Below are 20,194 nucleotides of genomic sequence, written 5' to 3'. Positions count from 1 at the left end.
AAATTATACATAGTTTTTGGCGTTGCTTTAATTTTGAATATATAGCCGATTTATCATCGGCCACCGGAACCACGCCCAGGGACCACCGAGTATATAAGGTGTCGGATTCGATGGAGCCAACCACTAGGTAAAATTCCTTCAATAAATTACCCGACTCCGCGTTGAACTATACCACGGCGTCGTGCACGAGAAAAGGTTTTTTCCCTCCTTAGTCGTGTTCTTTTCTTTTTTTGTTGCTCACATATTATACAAGTTTCGACTATACCGCCTCGAGCTGCTGCTTCCACATGGGCCGGTCCGTAGTGCACCAGTACAACCTATACGCTTAGCTGTACGTCGGCGTGAGTGTGTGCAAACTATATACTTAGCGGCACGCGACCGGCGAAATGCATAATAGCAGTTAGATTTTAATGACTTCACATCCATAGTCTTAGAGGGCGGCAAAGTTGTTTTTGCCAACTATTTTTTACCTGGCTCGCACCATATTACACTCACAGCATGGCCCACACGTCCCGTGACACGGTGGTATAAACACGAACGTCACCTATTCGACCGAGCCTCGTTCGCTTCCCGTATATAAAAGACTGTTGTATTTTACCGCTTCCACACTAAAAGTAAAAAAAATAATTGTCCTATATCTAAGGTAGAGAACTCGTGCATTTTTTACGACTACTACGCTGCCGATGTCGGTAATTGAACTTGGGTATCAACTAATAATAATGTTGATGATAACATCGAGTAACACGATAGCTATTATTTAGTGCGTTTAATTTTGAAGAATATATTTTTTTGGGCCGTTTATCATACAGTTTTTGAGACAGGAATAGGTGTACACGACATCCTGACTTAACTTAACACAGTGTTATCAATTTATGATTCTAAGTGTTTATTAGTATGTGAGCAATGAGCAAATTTTAATATACAATTTTAGATAATACACATAATACACAATGAATAAAAAGAAAAATCGACCTTATGGAAATTAAGAGAAAGTCTTGATCAACAATTTTGTATAGATTTAAATATTTATCCTAAAACGACTTATTTTTTAAAAAAAAGTTTATCTCCTGAGGTACATTATAACCGCACATTGTAAATTCGATTGGAAAACTATCCCAGTAATTGTTATTTTAATTGTACAGATTAGTAATATTATTTAAAAAATGTGTACACCACCCAAAACCTTAGAAAAACATCATCCCCGCACCAAAATAATGATCAAAATCACTTAAAACCTATACCGGAAATTGTTAATGATGATTATCAATGATATAGCCCACAATTTGTCAACACCTCAAATTTCAACAGGGTCGTTCATAACTAAACTCATAACTACACATTACTTTTCAAACATACTTTAATTAAACCATGTTTAATAACCTTACTCTTAATTTTAGTAAATGACAACTGATTACCTTTATCCGGCACAAAACCCAAATACTATTTAATTAATCATTAAACAGTATCTCCCTACTGGGAGTAACCCTAGTTAAATATTAAGGAATATTATTTTTTTATATTAAAAAAAAAATAAGTTATGTATGGAAGGGAATGTTGGACATAAAATCTCCCGAGTTCTAAAACACATATTATACAGATAATCCATTTTTTCATTATTTTAATGGCTCTGATTTTGTGAATACTAAACCAATTTTAAAAATTATTTTCTCAACATTTGTGAAAATAATAAGCTCTGCGAAAAGGCTATTGTAATATTATTTAAAGATAACTTTTTGGGAAAAATAAAAACCTACACGAATAACTTATCAAACATTTGAGATGATCGTCTTCTAATAGTTTAGTTTCTGGAAGGGGAAGGCTACAAGACATACTCATGTTCCAATGTGTTTTCTTCAAGGGAAAGATGGTACTTTTTTTTTTTTGTTTTGTACTTTTAAGTTCATTTTAAATTTAATTCTAGTTTTTAAGCTATAAAAGTTAATACATAGACCGTGTTTAAAGTAACCGAACAAAATTCACCTTGACATTATTAAGAGGCCTCTGCACCTGTGTATTTTCTATTGAAAACAACTATTTCTCAATTTAACTGTACTCTGAAACGCGTAACACGACAATAATTTTATAAAACTGCGGTATACATTTTTCAATACTTATTGGATCCATAGTTTGTAGTAAAGATGATTGAAATAGAAATGTTATGCTTATACTCTATAATAACAGTGCCCCAAAGCCCATAAAACTATTAACCTGTTATAACTGATCCTGAGCCGCGCAATGCGTATGGTGGGTGTGGATAACAGATAATATTGAATAAGACAGAAGGGTTTTAACTATTCCATACTTGCGTACGGTTAATAATTTTACAACGAAAATCCTGAACTAGCTTCCAACCCATAGGTATAATGGGATACGGACTACGGATAATTCTGGTCCTACCTAATTCTTTTATTATTAAATTAACCAGTCAATGTTTTCTTGTGATTTGTTTGTTTAAAGCTTTAGTTTTTATACAATTTTACGAAAAACCTTCGGTAATCACTTCATTTCCAATTCTCAAAAAAACATTATAGATATGACCACTTGTATCATAAATTAACAACAACCAATTATTTCAAAAGAATTGTAAATTTTTGTATTTTGGTTGATAAAACATTTTATTTTGTTTTAGCCAGGATTTGAAAACGTTACGAAGCCAAAATATACACTATTCTTAATTACTAAAAAAACTCGATTAAAATGAAAGTTGTATGATATTCTAATAGCTTAAATGACTCTGAGCTTGTAAAAAAATAAAATGTTTTGAGATCATGATGAATATAAGTTAGGCTTTTTAGGGCGATATAAACAGTTTATTCCAGGGACAATATTATTTAATATAGGCGTAACTTAAGTTCATAACTATGACATGTTTTCAGTTGAATTTTATTTTACAATATCAAATCCAGTTAAGCCTAAGACATAAAAATATTATACATATTTGGGGTTTTATAAACCGATGTATTTCTAAATGGTTTAAATTTTAAAATATATTTTTGGTGTTAAATAAAAACATGTTTATTTGTCAGTATCCTTTTAAGAAGCTTTTGTATAATATTAAACCAAATAATTTGGTATAGTTTTTATACAATTTGTACTGGTAAAATAATATCTGTTGCTTTTTGTTATTTTCAAACCGATAAATTCGTACATAGGTAATCTACATATTTTTTTAGTTTAATACGAAAACATGTTATTATTTGAACAATACACGTGCACAGTACTTTTCTGTTTATGTATTACAGCTTAGATTGTACTTAGACTGAGAGGTCTCTGTCCCTTGTATTATTTTATACTTGTTTACCACGTTTTAAGATGCTTAAGAGGCCTCAGTTGTTTTCGAAATTCCTGCCAAAGTCTTTTTAAAATAATTATATTACACCATCTTAATTTCTGATATCTTTTTTCATTTATTTAATCATTATATTTAACACATATTTTATAAAATGCCTAATAAATACACTTGAAATCCATATAGTATGTAAGGATTATTAGAGTAACTGTGTTCAAACAAAACCAATGTAAATTTGTTTCATATACGTAAAAAAATATAATAGGTACATGCATAATTCAAAGCATTTATCCATATTATATTATTTGTATTGATCAATAAATATGCATTAAAAATAAAATGAATCAATGCGCAAACGCTATAACAAATAAATGTGTTTAATCATTTGAAACTATTTGCTTTGGCCCGGAGCTGTGAATGCAATGGCTTTACAAAGACGCGGGTCGATAGATCAGAAATATTCTTCAATTCTATAATTTTTTGACAAAAAGTCAATTTAGTCTAAAAATCTGTAGAATATTCTTCTAATAATAATATAAAACTACCCGTATATACGGTCAAAAAAAAAACCAACATAGTGTAACCCAACATAGTCCAAACCAAGCATAGTCTAAATCAGTACAGAAGAAGCAAATTGGGTCATCACAATCAAACTCTTCGATGCGAATCTGGAAACAAGACAAAAAATTATCGAGGAATCAAATTTAATTTCTTTTAAACTTTGCCATTATTTACAAGCTCCGAGTAATTTTGTCAGAATTTTAAAAAATTGCTCCCTAAGCAACTGCAGCTAATTTAATTACTTTTTTATCATGCGGTAGAACTCATGTTCGATAACATTTCTACCGCTAAACAACAAGATATCATCATAATAATATTACAGTGTACAAATCATCTATGATTTGTGGTTAAGGCAAATGTCGTTTAAGTTTAACTAGAAGGCAACTAACATACCTTTTGTGGTTTTGCATTTCACGCGAAAAGATGCTCTTTCGGCACATTACATTTCAAAACGTATATAAGTCTTTTATTGTTGGAACCGCGAACGTGAACAGATGCCGTTCTGAGCTTAAGTGCATTTTCTCCTACAAGCGGTTGTATTGCAGCTGTCACTCAGCATATCTATTATCAATGTCTTTGAAATTTTCCTCCAAAACGTATTACGGTTGAGCCTATTTATGAGAAAATCTATGCCGTTTAAAATGTATATGAAGAGTTTTTTTTAAAAATGTTTTGACCCATTTTCTTGTTGCCTATACCTATATAATATTTTAAAAATATAAGAAATAATTAATACTAGGTGAGTGGTGTATTTTGTGTTTCTTTTATATTATAAGTATAGTGCGTTAGGCTAATATCGACATTTGATTTTTATTGGTTGAATTACTTTTTAAAAAAATGTGATAAAATTTATTTGTATTGGTAGCTATGTATTACTAAAATCAAGGTATTAAATATGTTTGGGCTTAAAATAGTTAATTGCTTTGTCTTTTAATATATTATAAAGTTCAATGATTTTTTTTTTTTTATTGTATACATGTTATGCATTCTCTACGATCGAATTACATTGTTAGTATTGTATGTTCATTGTTTTTTTTTAAGTTTGGGTCAATATCCTGAACCCCTAGCATGTCATTTTATCGGTATTTAAACAGCATATGTTAAAGTTATTAAGGAATAATATTTAAAAAAAAAGGTTTTTTTTTATTTATGTCAATATAAAACCTATTAGTGATACGTGGGGTTTTTTAAAAAAAACTCCAAAAGGTTTTCAACCGGATAAGCATATTATGTGTGTGTTATATAACGTACCGATTAAATAAAAAACGTTTCATTTAGTTTTTTACTAGCTTAGAACGACACATTTCATCGATAAGAATATGTACGGCGTATAATTTTACCAAAAGGGTTAGTCAACGTAATAAATCATTAGACCCGCCGCGTCACGAAACCTCGGGCAAATAATTATTTTATTTTTGTTTTTTTGGTTATTATTTTGAAACAGATGGAAAAACTCGACAAAGTTTTAAAATTAAAATACTCAGGTCGCAGCCAAAGTACCGTCGAATGCGTTATGCTGTAATTGAATTTGCAGAACTGCACGAGTGTCGCAAATAAAATAATGAATTCTATATGTGTAGCTAATACGATATTTATATTTAATTCGTTTAATCCTTTTCTGTAAACCTATTAGTTACAATATTATTGTAAAGCCCAAAGTACATATTATGAAAGCCCGCACATCAAATAATTAAAAATGGCGCTCGCATACAATCGCTGCGGTACCGCTACTACAACCTTCAGATGTTATTTTATTTGATTGAATGATGATATTATTTAGTTTAGTTTTTAGCTTTGACATTTTTAAAAACATTTTGTTGTTTATCTTTGAAGAATTACAATTTATATCCAACAATTTCCAGCAAAACTTGAGTAAAGACGGACAAGTTATAAATTAATATTTTAAACAAATATGGTAATTGGATAAACTTGACAATTTAATAACCGACCTGGCCTGTAGTCAAATCAGCCTCCTTGTTCGCAGCAGAGTACTTTCTTCTTGTATAGTATAAAGGGCGAGACCGAGGATCAAACAGAAACATAATGAAATGAAATGTAATTGCAAATCTACCATTTGAAATATCAAGTTATATTGGATTTTCTTGCATAGGAGCTAACGAGGGCTGGGAATTAGATGAAATTTGATGGGACATATGGAAAATAAGAGATTTTTAAAAGATAATAAAAACACATCAATAATAATTATAAGCGATAATAATCTTTAGTTTGTATTATACAGTATACAATTCACGTTTTACACAATATGTTTTATTATGTGATTATTTACTATTTAGACATAGAATGATATCATCATTATTATATTAGTTATTCGTGTCATACTACCCGTTTTTAAACCCAACTTTAACTGCGTTAGGAACTAAGTACCTAACTCTACATATCAAGCACCTGATGGATCTCACATAAAGTTTCCACGAGAATTAAATCACGTCTAGTATTTTGCCATTGCTTTTTAATGATACCGCAAATAAATCTCTAAACTTGAAAGTTGTTATATTTTATCATTTCAACGGCAAATACTTTTTGCATGAGTGCGCCGTTTGGAAAACGAGTTAACGGTAAGTGCCGTTTTAATTACACGACGCCACTGCCTATTTGTTATGTATATTTATGTAAATCCTCTCAAAGGATAGGTAATCCGTATTATTATATAACGTCGGTATTACTTATGGGTACGCGGCTATGACACCGGCTGTGACAATTATTTTCGGTTTTAGTTAGGTTAGGTTTACAGATCAAAATAATCGAACACTTCCTGAGAAGCTAGTAAAATAGTAGTTATAGTAATAGTAGTGAAATATACTCCTTTTAGATGTATCCCGTTATGGTATTGTAAGCAGCAACAACTTTAAAACCTGAATCGTCGGGTTATGGCATTTTATTTAAATTGTGTGACTATTTCAAAAAATATACCAATAATAAGTATACCATTGATTTTTTGATTTACAGATAAGCGGTCTGTATACAAAAGAGGCGACCAATATAGTGCACAACCGCCTTATCTGTATTTTCTGAAATCAAAAGTACTCCACTATTTATAAGATTTATCTCAGTCTAGAAAATATAAAACTAATATTTTTTTAATGAATGATAATTATTGAGTGTTCTTTGAGAAAACTCGAATTGGTGATATTCTTTGGAAGGACATCCATCGTTCGCTCTTTTAATATTTTTATTATAATTGAGCTTATGCTTATGGAAGCATTTTTTTTGCAAAAAATAATAATTTGGCTTTAAGGGTTTTATAGCCGACGAAAGGTCCTTGATATGGTTTTAATTAATATCTGGAAATATTAAATTCTGTGCAATTAATTACAAGAATGTTAAGAGTGAGAAAGAGAGTCGCGGACTTATTTGTGTTTTCCAAAGTTTTCTGAAGGAGTTACAACCAGATATTATTTATAAATATATGTGGGGTTCTTTGTCAGTGCTACGTTCTCAGATTTTCCATTATTATTCTTATTATTGCGTTTTAGCCCACCTACTTTAAATGTGAACCCATAAATTGTTTTACAAACCTTAAAGACGGTACGTAAGCAAGGAGGAAAATATAATAAATGCGACAGAAAAAAAAGAAAATATAAATTAAAAAAAATGTCGCTGACAAAATGATTAGTTGAAGATAACTATTGTTTTCCGTGGGTTTTTTTCAATTTATACCATCGACGTTGTACATGTATCCATTATCAGCATAAAATGTGGTTGAAATTGTTTTTTATATTTATGTTTATCGTCGTCTGTCGAGTTCCTTTATAATTACATTCAAATATTTTATTATTTGCTGCCCTGTACAACACATTGGAATAGTTTATTGTCTATACACTTACACTAGTCATTAGATTGTAATTTTGTTCGTGTCTTCTATAAAATATATATAAACGGGGGCACAGAAAATTACCTACCCGTACAGCAATGTAGAAAAGTAATGTGATAATTTCTTTAAAAAAAGTCCTAGAAATGTTTTAAAAGTACGTTTGTAGCCATAAACCGTTAATATTTTTTTAAATTATATTTTTGTGCTGAATGAATAACCGATTGAGAATTATGATTTTTGGATTGTATTATAATTATTCATGTTATTTTAAAAACTACACAAATAACAGATATAAAAATTGTTGTACATTTTTATAAAATAAAAAGAGAGTGGTATGTTATTTTCGTATACTTTTGTGTAGTCCTTCTTTATTAGGTTTTATAGTAAACACAATAATAATTGTTTGCTTCTTGGTGACAGCCCTTAGGATATGGCGACGAACAACACGATAGACAGTTGAAAAAGTAAATACTAGAGCTGAAAAAGAGACGGAGAGTGATATACAGCTGATTTAGATGGTATACCCCTATTGAAGATCGGCTAAACAAATAAGGTAAGACACGAACAAATAATATAGTAAAACAAAAAAAAAAAAAATGAAAATTTAAAGCTTTTGTGAAGTAAATTCTCCTCGTTAAACCAATTGAAATACAGCAGAAAAAAAAATTATCTTATGATACTAGTAACCGATATCTCATCGTTAACGTAGTTATAGTGTACATTGTATAAGAAACCACTAGCTCATAATGTGTTAGTAAAGTATGAGTTTTTTTTTATACCGTATTGTTAAAATATTAACTGTTTTGTTTACTACTTTGGTCTAGTCAACATCTTCATATTGCCTTATGGCTATATTTTCAGTATAATAGATGTATCCTAAATGTACGTCACTTAATATGTTACTTAGACCATGCATTAAATGTAAAAATGAAAATTTTATTAACGTTCTTTTTTATACAAAAAATGTAGGGATTCCAAAATTATCAAAATGTTTACAATAACCCGTATCACTTTATTTTTTGCAAACTTTAAAGGTGGTGTGTCATATATTTTTTTGGATATAATAGAGTCTCGGCTAATATTTTTTTTTTGTATTTTTCGTAACGCATAATAAGGTACGTTTGATCATAAGACATTCCACGTTAATAAGCTATGCAACTAAATATTTATTAATAATATAGGTTCGCAAAGAGTCGATTTTGTTCTATTGACGGCTGATGTTGTCTTAGCAAGATCAAGTTTTGCAAGTTGAAAAACTAATATTGGATATTAACTATTCACACGTTTCCCAAGTCGCCCTTAAACACATTGTGTAAACTTTTGAAACAAGTTTTTATCTCACCTCAACCAACAAGCCGCGTATTGTTCGACATATTCGAAAATACATTAAGTGTTCCGACTGAACTAATTCAATAAACGAGAGACTCGGTAAGTACTTTCAAATTTAGTTTTCGCACCATCCACGGACAGTGGATATAAAAGTTTTCTTATTATTAACTTTTTCTTTGAATTGTCGTTCCTTATAAAGTTATTATTCTCTTTCACGGAAGGTTATATATATATATATATATATAATATATATATATATTATATTACATATGAGATAGGCTTTCGAATTTTGCATAATAAATTATTTATTTATGATTCTTTTGTAAGAATTAAAATAATATTATAATAGACGCCCATGCGTGTAGGTTTATTGTTTATAGTTAAATATAAGTAAGATAATATAATACAGGATATAAGATAGGTATAATAAAATATGTTAAATATTTATATATGTATATATTATATATGAATTAATTATAATATTATAATGAATGCAATAATAACCGTACAATTGCTTAATAACTATTTCATTAAATTTAATCTTATTTTGCTTGAACAGTTTAGTTTTTACAGTTTACTGGTCATTTTAGTGTAATACTATACTTAAATAAAATAAAGTACTACTGAAGTTAAATTTGAAAAAAAATTATAAAACCTGGTGAATTCAATTGAAATATATAACGGCCTTGTACCGTAGAGGTTTTAATTATTACGAACTTCTCATTATACAGCATATTTTGTCGATATATTTTAATTTGAAAAATAATACAATCATATTTTTAATAGGGGTTCCTGTTACGTTTGAATAATTAAAAAACTTGTTTTTTACAGTTTAGTAAATTTCACTAGATATACAGTAGATTGTTATAATATTTGGTTAATAAAATAATACCAATAGTATCAATCAGAATAATGTAAGACAATAAGTACATAAAAAATCCAAATCCTAATTGCATTATATTGATATATGATAAGAAGATTGTCGGTTATCCATATTAGTTCATATTTTTATAAGATGTATACGAACGTTTTAAAGCTCTATCAACTAAATATTTATAAAAAAAAATCTTAAAAACTATAATAAAAACTTACATTAGTAAGTGAAGAGGCAATGCCGGAATTTAATACTTACACAATAGTCGATAGATGTAATAAAGTTTATGCGTATGATTGGTAGTAAAAAATAATTTATTGATGGTCGTCTTAATCATTTTGCTTAAATAATAAGTATAATTTAACAATGCTAAACTATACTTAAAAAATTAACCAAACTGTTGAAAACGGTAGTAAGAGAATCATTCTTTTTACTTAAAAAAAAAATTCTAGTTTGAAAAGTTAAATACATCTTACATTTTGTTTACAATATTTAAGTAATTTAGCTTAAACAAATGGTGGAGGAGTTTTCCATGTATAATTAAGTCCACTTCTTTGACTTTAGGTCTTAAAAACAATAAATATATCAGCAATACAATGGCAATTCAATTGTTAATGCTATATATGTGGGTAAGGTGAATCTTTTATCTACTTATCGTTGCCAGTATTTTTTATTCATGATTGATTGTGCAATATTGTATCGATTAAAAGCAAAGTAGCTGGTCTTGGCTTTTACGAGAATATTAAATATTCATAAAAACCCTTTTTAATGTTCCCATAGTATTTAACCATAGGCACGTAACTATTATAGATTATTATTTAAGCAGGGGAAATACTCGAGGCCTAAAATACCAAACGTCCAAAGCAAACCTACATCAATACATTTAATATTAACTCGGTTGTGTGAATCGTGATAGTAAAACTCGCGGTTTGTTATTTATTTGTATTATAACCAAGTTTACAGTTATTCCAGTTGATACTTAATTACAAAATGTGGTATCTAAATTTAGTTTATTCCATTAGTGTGCTGTTAGCTGTGCTGCAAAATAAATTATAACTTTAAGACATAGAAAGCGGATTCTAGTTACATTATAACAATGTGTCCTATTTCTTTCTTATTTCTTTTAGCGACAACAGTTGGTGGGTTTGGAGGGGGGGGGCGGACGGTACAAAGGACGAGTTGAGTATTTATTATATTCACCAGGTAATGTTAAAACAACTATTTTACCATCGACCAGCTTGTTTATAAATTACAATATAATATATAATTCTCAAATGCATTATTTTTTTTTTATAAAAAAAAAAGTAAATAATTATACCGTATCACGATAATTACCATCACGAGTGTATCATTATTGCATAACCAGAGTGCCGCGTTAACGTACATTTGTTAATGTTAATGATAGTTGTTCTCTTTAATATTTCTTGCTACTGTACTTTGTATTTTTATGCATTCATTTTGAATCGAATTTGTAGATCTTAATATATATATATATATATATATGTATATAAGGTGAATTCAAAAATACCTAACAAAGTCCGCTCAATTCTAGTTTAATTTATAATTGCTTATTTTTATTGATTACAAATGTTGGTTTATATCTTATACGACTAAATTTTCCTATAATTAAACCTATATTATGTGTTTTAGTTACCGATTTATCTTTTTTTTTAAGTGTTATCAACTTTGAAAGAAAATTAGCTTTTTCCGTACTAAATTAAATTGATGATAGGTGTTGGTAATCAATATTCTTAACATTAAACTTACCTAACATTTTTATCGTAATATAATATCTTTTGATCATGCTTCTTGGAGATATGATAATTGATTTCTTCGAGTAAATTGTAAAAAAAAAAAAAAAAATCCCTCATATATTATGAGCAATAGACACAAGGCTATGGCATTAGGATACGATGCCATTGCTGTCGATTATCTTATGGAACAGCAACGGTACGTTATTTCACAATGATAAACGACAACCTGGTGGTAAACACATAAGCACTACAGTAATTGTAGAATGTTGTTTCCATCATCGTTGCCGCTGGCCAATGATTAATAACTCAAAGTCTTTGGCATGGTTTTGACGTCACACTGGCATTCGCCCTCTATTCGAAATTAATCTGACTAGTGACTCCCCAGTACTTGCATCGGTTTAATAGGTTAATTCAGTAAATTACAACTGTCATAACTTTATACACTCAAAACCAGTAATAATGCTCACGCGAGTAGGTACCTTAAAAGTTTTGAATTGCTATAATAATAATAATAATTGCCATTTAAAAAATAAATGTTTCATTTCTTTTTATTTTATTTATGTTAATTTGAATCGAACGAGGCTTATGTAAACGTGCAATATTTGTTTACAGAAAAAAAACAATAGTGTGGTTAAATGTGTTGTAACATCTTACAATGAAAAATGTTCATTTAAAAAATAAAAATGTGCCCCGTTTTAATTGACTTGAAACATATTTGTTTAGAGTCATAAACCACGTTGTTGTTATTTTCTCCCAGGTTAAGACGTTTTCTTCAAATATTTTCAAAGATTTGACGATGACGTGTAGAAACTTGGAAAACTAAGTATTGCCGAAACTTTGGCTATCAACTTATTCTATACATATATATAAGATTTTTTTTACCTTAAGAACAATATCCAAACTTATTGCAGTTGTATATACTCTACAATAAAATCAGTGGTCCCACCTGGGAATCGAACTGATCACCTTTTTGTAAGAAAAATCCGCAAGTTTTTAAGTTAAATTTGTTTTCAACATTCGTATGTATTTTTCGCTATCTCGGACTTATACCTCTGACCTATATCGGATGATTATTTTTACTATACTATTATAGTATTATGATGTCTTAAGTCCTTGTAATTACTTAGGTAATGAACGCTAGAGAGATAATACTATAGAAATAATTTACTTAGCACTGGTTTGTTTATTTAATAATGGTTGTTGTATGTGTAAACTGTCTAAAAGTTGTGATCAGAAGTTTACCGAATTGGCCTGTAAGCAAACAGTCTTATCCGGTGAAGGAAACGTATTTAAGTTAAACTAAAACAGTGTTTACCCAAAGCGTTTATAACTTTCAATATATGTACAATGTACATATTATACATAAATATATATATACATATGAAATAAAAAAATGGATGAAATGAATCTCGACGTTTGTCACCCTTCAGAAAATAAGCGACAGTCGCGATTGATTGAAAAACATTGTTTTAATGATATTAAACAGTATAAAAAAACAACAACCAAAAGTTCCACCACCTTTAATTTATCTTTTATAGAGCTTTTTTCAGAATCGTTTTTTAGGGTGCATAAATTAATTTCTGTGAACTATATCCGGGTCACGCTGTCAAGTGTAGTGAATGACGACAAACATTTAAAACCAAACCGTTTTTTTTAAGTACATAACCAATAAAATGATTAATTACCCACTTTCATCAAATGTTCCTACTTATTTTTTTTTTTTGAAAGGTAAATTGTAATTTTATAGGTCGGTAGTGAGGCCAAAAATGTTATATGGGCAGGGGCAACATTTCAGTTTTTCTTAGGGTGGGGCAAAATTTGTATCGGCCCTATTTTCATTTACAAATATAAATATTTTTTCCAAAACACTTAGATACAAAACAGTAATAACACAAATATTATAAAGCTTCATACTTATTATACTCGGTAGTCAGTTCTGACGGTTCATTATTAGTAAAGGTAGTTGCACAAAAAACAGATAATTTACGGCTATACTTTCCGAAAATTTGACCAGCCCATAAAAATCAAGGGTGGGGCAAATGCCCCCCCCCTCCAAATGACGCCACTGTATATGGGCCGGAATGTTGGACAGTAGATAAGAAAACTGAACAGAGAATGAGAGTAGCAGATATGAGAATGTTAAGATGAATGAGTGGAGTGACTAAGGATAGAATAAGAAATGAATATATAAGGGGGAGTCTAGGAGTTGCATCAATTGTGGAAAAAATGAGAGAGATAGGTATAGAAATGGTTCAGTCATGTTATGAGAAGAGATGAGGCAGAGGTAGTGAGAGGTGGTATGAAGATGAATGTAGAGGGAAAAAGAGGAAGAGGAAGACCGAAGAAAAGATGATGGACGGAATAGAAAGCGATATGAGGATAGCTGGGGTGATTGAACGAGATGTAGAAGACTGAGCTCTATGGTGGTGTAGGACTAGGATGGCCGACCTCATGTAGTTCGGAGTGTAAGGCGAAAATAAAGAAGAAGAACCTACTTTTTTTTTTTAAATATCTTGTTTTACCAATAGGAGCTAAAAAAACGGTATGCGTGTTATACAAGAAAAATCAGTACTATAAAAATTATAACCGGTAACCTTAAATCCTTTTCGATTAAAGTGATGATAATGAGTATGACTAAATGAAGAAATGTTTATCATTAGCAACGTTGTTATTTCGAGACGAGTTTGTTTTGTTGAAGTTTAACAATACTAAACAAATGGTATTCAAATGTAATCAATGTTGCTGTATTTGAATTAAGGCCAGGGTATTTTTTTATGAAATTTTTTTTTACTTAAGTAATTATTATAAACATTTGTATCTGAACAAGTTTTTTTTCAATTATTCTTAGTAGCATAAATAGACATAAATAAAGTAGATACCTACTTAAAAATGATATCAATACATGGGAACCTAGCCAGATACAATACTCCGAAATCTGTGGATCAAAACCCTAGTAATTAAATAATATGAATAAGAATGATTTGATAATCTTAACCTAAAACAAAACTAGTTCCAAGAGCGAAAGTTATTTGACTTTGTTGACGGTTAACCTTTTTTTATTTATATACTCTATAAATCCTTTTTAACTAGCTAAAGCAAATTGAAGCTTTAAGTTACTTTAATGAAACTAACTTATTACACATTGATTCGATATATTTTATAGTAGAATGGCGAATGATGAGTTCCGACCGAAAGTTGTGTCGCTTTGTTCTCTTTCTCTTGTTGTAGCTCTTTGGCTAAGTTCGGTCGAATAATTGTGTTTTAAAAGCTATTAAAACCGAACAATGTGCACTATGTATATCAAATGATCGTTTTCTATTTGATATCACACAGAGAAAATTATTATATTGTTCCGGTTCGCATAAAAGGAACGCGCAAAGTTTGCCGACTGCTTTGTGACCGTATACTGAACGTTGGTTACACACAAGTCGGACTAGAGACACACTATTTGTCCTCTCAAGATGCCGAAAATAAGACGCTATTAATTTGTATTTGGTCGGGTCGGATAGACAGACTTATAGAGTAGAGCACCAGACTTCCAAAAACTTTGAAAAACTCTTTCCGTACAAACTTGTCACCTTTTGGAGTGCTTTCCCTGTTTCTCGTTTTTCTTCTAACTCTGAGAGCTATGTGTCCTATAATCTTGTTATAGGCGTGGAAGGATTTTATGGGAAAGAGTCCTTATGCAGTGAATAAGACTTATTAAGATCCCTTTTAATTTATGGAAATCTGTAACTATATTTTCTAAATCTTATCCAGTCACATGTTTGAAAATTCTTAATTACTGTTACTTTGCCTTTTTTACAATAATTAAATCGGGAAATCCTAACCTGTATGTATCTAACTTAACTTTTATCGCATGCTGTCATGATAATTTATTTGAAAACTCAACACCAATTAACATATTAAGCTTCAGCTTTTAACAACAGTTAATTTGTTGTAAGATTTTTACCTCGAGAATAGACTATGTATTTACAGTTATTAATTATTATAAAAAAATTACTCAAGTTTAATATTTCAAATTTTTTACATAAATGACGATTAATAATGTACAAATTGTAAAATACCATACAAAAATAAGTTTGCGTGATGCCTAACGCCGCATCGTAAGTAGAAATCAAGGAAAAAAAGACTAGAGAGTAGTTTAGAGAGGCTAAATCTTTCCCCATTTTAAACCTCTTAAAAAAATATAATAAAAATAATAGTTAATTTATCAATATCTATTTTATGTCAAATCTCAAGTAGCACAAATATTTCAAAGTCTTTCTAAGTGTTTTATAACAATTTTTTAATCGAAAATTTAGTGTTATACAAATATGTTATAAGCGAAACATTTTTTAAATATTATTAAAAATAAATTGCTAGTATGTAGGTATATTGTATGGAACACTAAATTTCTAGACAAAAGAATGACTACAAAAATAATGTAATATTAGAAAGTATTTTTATAATATAACGTAAATTTTTTGTAACTACTGCGATTTGTCAACAAATAATTATTAATACATTTTAACACACGACAACTCGATTAGATTAATTAATTTAATGAAATATAATTTGTTGCGTACAAAAGATTAAGTAGGCCGTTGAATGATCTAATTTTGAATTACTTATTTAAGAGATAAATTGTTCGATTTAGTATGTATTATTTGATTACTAAAAATGGCAAAACGTTTTTATTAAAAAAAAAACTATTCGTAGTATTCGAGTTTCAAACTCATATTACGTCGCACGGTAAATTACATTTTTGGAAATCTGATATCTGCGCGAGAAGTAAGAAGTCTTTTTTTTTAAGGAGCCCTTAAGCTAGCATTTATTAAGGTGCAATTCTTCATATAAACTTAATATTATGTCAAAATTCGTGAACTTTTATATTATTAACACAGCAAAGTGGTATCTATTTTTTTAAATTAAATTTTTTTTTCCAACTCTTATAACAAATACAGGCAATATTTTTGGTCCAATAACATTGTGTTTCTACTTCAAACAGAAAGCTGTCATACTCTGATTTAAGTTTAAAAAAATATTTGGATTTTTTCTAATATTTACATGGTTTTGATTTAAGAAAAATATTTAAATACACTTTCTCATATGATGCAGATGCAGAGGCCCTGTTAAATAATAAATACCAAAATGATCAATAGCAAAGCGTAAAAAACCAATTCGTTATCGTTTTTTTTTTGTGTCTAATAGCAAATATTATAGTAAAAAAACTTACGTGCCGACGATGGACGTCTTATTTTGTGTCCAGTGTAAATTACTGACACTGTTATTTTTTCCTACCGGCACATTGACTTGACAGGTTTTTTTTTTTTTTACGAGGATTTATTATTATTATTAATGTTATTCGAACTCAAGACTTAATATCGCGACCGTTCCTTTTGGCAAACGCCACTCCAACGACCGCCGAGTTAAGTTCCCGAACGTTTAGCACGTGACTGTCGACACCGAGACGGGGATTTTGTGGCCGTTTAAGCGTTGCCGGGTCCGCGCATGCCGGCGGGTAGTAGCCGTGCTCGCCGTTAGGGGCTGTATTGTTTTTTATTGTGCTGTCGGCCAAGTATCAGAAAAAAAAAATATCACCATGATATCGCTTAATTGTATCAAAAAAAGTTTGCCCGGAAACGGTAGTATAGAAATCGTTTTATAAACGGTACGGGCCGGGGTGAGTTAATAATAACTCAAGTATAATTGACTTTACTCGAATCAAAACTATTGTTAAGCGAGTTAAAAGTTTATGGTTTATAAAATAATTAGTTCATTTAGTCGGTTCAAGAGTTGTCGTAGTAAATAATCAGTTTAACTCGCGATGAGTTCAAATATAATAAAGGGATTTTTATTTAATAGGAAATATTTTCATAATTATTATTTATAGTTTTCTATTATAACTAAATAAAGTGCCATTTTAATATTGTATTACCAAAAAAAAACTAAAATACAAGGTATTTGCAGTTTAAAAAAGCCAGGGCATTGGGGTTCAGGCGTAGTGGGATGTGGAGGACACAGGTCTATAGGAATTATTACAACTGAAAGTGATAAAATCACTTTTAAATAAACGCTTCGATACGAATCGGAGGATAATAAGTTACTGTTCATTGATATAAAAAAATGTAGTTATATTTTCAAGAATTATTAATTTTTATAAAAAAATAAAACTCCGAAAAAATATTTTGTTCGAGAGACTTATTTAGACATCTGTATATTTATATAATTTAATAAAAAAAAAATGTATTTAACATAATATTGCGCTTTGTGAAATAAAGTCCTTCAGTATGCTGTAAAAAGAAGTTTAACATTCATTATAAATGAACTTACAAAATATTTAAAAAATGTGACTAAGTGTATAAATCACAAACGTTAAACAGAATTATAATACAGGCTGAATGTGCTGTTGGCAATATTATTATTGACAAACCACCTACGTAAGGTATTTTCAACGCTTTAAACGTTTGCCTTGCAAACACTAAAAGTAACAAATACACAAATTTTTTATAAAAGAAAACAAAAAATTATGAACAAAATTTTATACATATGAACTTATTAAATTTATAAACCAGCCCATTTGAAAATCAAAAACGGTTTTAAGTAATATTTAAAATAGAATGTTTAAGTCGTTTTCTCTAAAACGCAAAACATTTTCTGGAAAAAAAAAAATATATTTTTTTTTAAATAAGCAATTTAGGAATATTTAAATATTTTAAAGGTTTTTCTCTATAAAATAGGTATTATAACTTGGGGATAAATACTTGTGATGGAACTTAGATCCTAAAGTCAGGATCTTTAGTTCTTTCAAATTCTCAGAAAAATGCATCTCTCAAACTAATAGTAAACGATAAAATCACTCTTTTGGAAATGCTCGTAAGTTGAGTATTGTTCATACTGTCATTTTCCAATAGATCATATAAATATTTGGTATTAATCAAATTATCATAAATCATAAAACTTTTATTGTTTTTTTTTTTTAATTTGAAAAACGAAATGGATATTACCATCTGCAAGGTTGTCTAATTTTTGTAATTTATACACAGAGATAATAATAATTCGATTGTGCATTATATATATATGTGCGTACATGTATATAAATGTACATATGCATGCAAATTTTTGTAATCAAAAGGAGAAAGATTTAGACTATTTAGGCACTGTATAGGATTATTATTCATGTGACGATAAAACAATATTATTTGGTCCTGAAGTTTTTCATCTAGTAAATACCGTTTGTCGAGGGTGGTACCTACACTCAATTTTATAGTAAACATAGCCAGCTGCCAAAGTTCTTGGCTAGATTATAAATGATTTAAAATAACTTTTCTCGGTAGGTATTGGTTAACACCATCAGTAAATTTCTATACTTGGAATAATCCATAAAATTGTGTTTTTTTCTTTTCATACAACATTAACTAAGTAATATTATATTATGTACGTTTTAAATCATGATTGAGCGTACAAAATGACACCGCACATGCACTAAATAATAATTTATTTAAGTACCTACATTAAAAAATGCAATATTATATTGCTGACGGCTTGATTGTGTTGGCGAGGGTGGCCCATTGTTATATGTGCCATGCTTACAAACTAGACCATGTAATACAACGGATAGGTATAGTTCTACCCTGCGGTGACAACAGGTATCGCTGAGGAGGTAATGCTCGCGTTTATATTGGACGGTAGCCAAGAAAGTTAATTAGCGCTGTATAGTATACACAAACGTTTCCCTATTGTCAATGTGCGCCCGTGGTGTGTACAGCAAGGGTGTGTTTGAAGCTGTGTACAAGCGCCTGAATTTACTACTGAAAAACAATAGGTCCGCCGTTCGCATATTATTATTATCATATACCTAACCTTTATTGCACTGCGAAACCAAGGGAAACAATGAGCATTTGTCTTGCCCTCCAGTTATACCAATAGAAAATAATATAGTGCATACGTATTACGGTGTCTGATATATAATTATAATTATGATGGGATCACTTACATACTTATAAAGAGCATTACATATTAAAAAGGTACACAGTATTTTGTACACAGTGCCATTTTAATTTTTATTTGTAGTCTGTAATTTATGTAAGATACAAACAGATGGCAAAATATTATGGTGAAGCGTATCGTTTACATTTTAATAACAACAATTATAATTTAGTAGTTTGAAAATACTTTTATTGGATATATTTTGTTAATAACAAAAAAGAAAATGTTAGTTCTAAACGTATCTATATGCAATTTTAGAACATATTATGTTTTGCATTTTTGAAATAAAGGCTGCCGCAAAATCTGAAAAAACAAGACTAAATTAATTTATTTTAGTAATAGCTATAACAATTACTACTATTCAAACAAGCTCATGTCTTTTCAATAATGATCTTAATTATTATTACACAACAATATTTTAGGGATATGTTTACATTTATCGACGGGATGTTGTCCTATGGTTGAAAGTAAAATAAAATGTGATTATTATGCATAAACGTCGATCTGTGATATAACTGTTGTTATATTATTATATTGGTAATAAATTACTGTGTGCAAAATAGACAGCTACCCGAGCTATACCC

General features: G+C 29.6%; 1 protein-coding gene across 2 annotated transcripts in view; it reads right to left on the bottom strand.

Moving 5' to 3' along the window:
* LOC126834218 (uncharacterized) overlaps positions 1-17,065 on the bottom strand; it is a 46,672-nt gene extending 29,607 nt beyond the window's left edge. The window contains exon 1 of one of the 2 annotated variants that reach the window (XM_050565990.1): positions 16,858-17,065. The gene's annotated coding sequence lies outside the window, so the exon portion shown is untranslated. Of the gene's footprint in view, positions 1-5,799; positions 5,873-16,857 lie in introns of those variants that run through there. The other variant, XM_050565991.1, reaches the window with a different exon arrangement.
* Between the last annotated feature and the right edge of the window lie 3,129 nt (positions 17,066-20,194).

The sequence above is a fragment of the Adelges cooleyi genome, unplaced genomic scaffold (assembly GCF_023614345.1).
Source record: "Adelges cooleyi isolate 19-005CV unplaced genomic scaffold, UGA_ACOO_1.1 ACOO_flye_CR_arks_rails_tigmint_CR_PRNA_21, whole genome shotgun sequence".
Classification (NCBI taxonomy): domain Eukaryota; kingdom Metazoa; phylum Arthropoda; class Insecta; order Hemiptera; family Adelgidae; genus Adelges; species Adelges cooleyi.
The sequence above is the reverse complement of the archived record's forward strand: the minus strand, read 5'-3'. Positions and strand labels throughout refer to the sequence as shown.